The sequence below is a fragment of the Humulus lupulus genome, chromosome 9 (genome assembly GCF_963169125.1).
Source record: "Humulus lupulus chromosome 9, drHumLupu1.1, whole genome shotgun sequence".
NCBI classification, from domain to species: domain Eukaryota; kingdom Viridiplantae; phylum Streptophyta; class Magnoliopsida; order Rosales; family Cannabaceae; genus Humulus; species Humulus lupulus.
This window is the reverse complement of record NC_084801.1, coordinates 105,697,670-105,700,392: the sequence shown is the minus strand read 5'-3', so window position 1 is coordinate 105,700,392 and position 2,723 is coordinate 105,697,670. Positions and strand designations below refer to the sequence as shown.

The following is a 2,723-nucleotide window of genomic DNA, read 5'->3' as shown; positions in this document are numbered from 1 at the left end:
CGGCCTAGTTTTCATTTCATTGGCTAGCTGGCCGAGCTGCATCTCAAGATTACGAAGAGAAGCTGCTTGGCTCTGTATTACTGCATCATTCTTAGCCATATACTCCCTCATTAGATTCTCCAAAGAGTTCGGCTGGGAGTTTTGAACATGTTGTGAAGGTCTTGGCTGCTGTGAAAAACCTGGTGGATATGCTTGTCTTCCTTGTGCTGGTGATGTACTTGAACTTGCTCCTTGACCCCCCCATGACAGATTAGGATGATTCTTCCATGCTGGATTGTAAGTGTTCGAATATGGGTTGTTGTTGCGGTTGAAATTCTGATTTCCCACATAACAAACTGAGGCTGGATTTGAAGGGCAATTCTCAAAAGTATGCCCGTCCCCACAGTACACGCATGACACTTCTGCACTTTGAATGGCAGCAGCCGGCTGAATACTTCCTCCCAAACTCATATTCTTCAAGATGTTGGTCATTGAGGCCATTTGAGCTGTTAGAGCCGTTAGTGCATCTACTTCAAGAACTCCCGCCACCTTCCTACTTGTAGGAGCTCTAGTGTTTGACCATTGATAGTTATTACTTGCGATCCTTTCCAAAATCTCAAATGCTTCGTTGTAAGACTTGGAAAGAATGGCTCCATTGGCTGAAGCGTCCAATACCATTCTAGAAGCTGCATTGAGGCCATTATAGAAGGTCTCCATCTGTATACAGTGTGGGATACCGTGGTGTGGACATTTTCTTAAAAGCTCTTTGAATCTTTCCCACGCGTCACTAGTGGACTCATCTTCCAGCTGCTGAAATGACATAATCTCACTTCTAAACTTTGCATTTCTGGTGGGAGGGAAATATTTGCGCAGAAACTTTTCAGCAAGATCATTCCAATTTGTGACGGAATCAGGAGGCAAAGTGTTGAGCCATGATCTAGCTCGGTCTCTTAATGAGAATGGAAATAGCTTCAGCCTTAATGCTTCTTCACTCACTCCTTGAAGCTTAAAAGAATCGCTCACCTCCAAGAATGAACGAAGGTGAAGGTGAGGATCCTCCGTTGGAATCCCGCTGAACTGCCCCACGATTTGGAGCATTTGAAACATGACCGGCTTGAGCTCGAATTGAGCTGCTTGTATTTCCGGCCTCACAATGCCTGGATTTAACTCATTAAACATGGGGGCAGCGTATTCCCGTATTGCTCTGGCTCTGTCATCCGCCAAAACAATGGGATTAGTAACTTGCTGGCCATCCCCCTCATCTTCAACACGTTCAGCCATAGTGCCTCGACTTTTAGCCTTTTGATCTTTTCTCCTTTTTCTGAAAGTGCGTTCGATCTCGGGGTCAATAGGAGCAAGTTCACTGTCCTCTTGCTGGTTCATACACTGTAGGTACCTGAGATTTCACAACCCGAACCAACAAGGTTAAAAACAATGAAAATAAATTGTCAAATAGTTGATAAAACAGAATTTAATTTTAAAGTCCCCGGCAACGGCGCCAAAAACTTGTTGTGAATTTTCTAACGATTAAAATATGCGCAAGTATACACAATCGACAACAAGTAATACAGTGATAATGTATCAAAGTTCGTCTCCACAGGGACTTTTCAACTAAATTAATGTAAAATCAACCAAAAACAACTTATAAAATAGTAACCAAAACAAAGGAAAGAGTGGGTAATTAACTCTGAAAATAATTTTAGACAAACAAAGGAATTAAACCAAAAATCAGAGATTAAAATGACAAAATACTGGGTGGTTTTCAGATATAAGAAAAATGGGTTCGGGTGATTAATTCCCCTCGGTTCGTTCCAGTTGTTACAGCAATGGGTTAGCAATTATGACAGTGTTAACAAATTTCGTAAAACCCAGCAAGTTTTTCCCAAAACGTGCAATCTAATGTCTATACTCCCCTTCTATACATTCCTGCATGAAACCAGATTATAAACATTCAATTAAGCATCAAATCTGACGTTATGCAAGGTAGCAAAACATTCCTATTCTACTACTCACAATCACCTAAAACTAGATGAATCTCTTGCATCAATTGAATGGGTTCAGCTAGACTTCCCTCTTCCAAGTTAGATCTAGCTTAGCACATGCTAAAAATGGCCAATAATTAACAGTCAATAACAGTAAAGCACATTCAATTGAACAAAGACATAATCACTTAGCCATTGCATTTGTATATTGAGTTCATACTTGAGGGTTCATAATCACCCTAGCCCTTAAGAAATTAGTTCATAGTTGCAAACTTAAACATGAAAATAATACAGAAGTAATCCATGGAGTTTGCAGAAATTAGATGAAATTAATACAAAAAGAAAGAGATGGTGTAGGACGAATGAGTTGTGAGCTCAAATCCCCCTTATGGCATCAGCCTTCTTTCTTCTCTTTTGGTCGTACTCTTCTCAAATCTTCTCCCTGAAACCTCCTCTGTACTTAGCCAGAAGTTCTCTCTCCTTCTAAAATGGTCCATCCGAGAATAATACGGCCCCTCCTTTAATTCTAGGGTACTTTCCTTTACCCTAATTGGACAATCCAGATCATTTGCCTACATGTACTTTGTCCCACATACTCAGCTGACTCAGTACTCAGTACACTTGCCACCTTTCTACTTCATTTAATCCAGCTGGAGCATTGTTTTCACGAAGTCCTTTTTCTCTAGCTTCAGTTTAATTGCTAAGACTGACTGCTACAGCATTGTTGAGTTAGCATCCTCCCCTTTTCAGCAACATTTCCCT

General features: G+C 40.8%; 1 non-coding gene across 1 annotated transcript; it reads left to right on the top strand.

The window, feature by feature from the left end:
- The first annotated feature begins 712 nt into the window (after positions 1 to 712).
- Positions 713 to 819, top strand: LOC133802928 (small nucleolar RNA R71). The gene has a single exon (XR_009877671.1). It is a non-coding gene; the product is annotated as a small nucleolar RNA R71 (small nucleolar RNA).
- Positions 820 to 2,723: the final 1,904 nt, after the last annotated feature.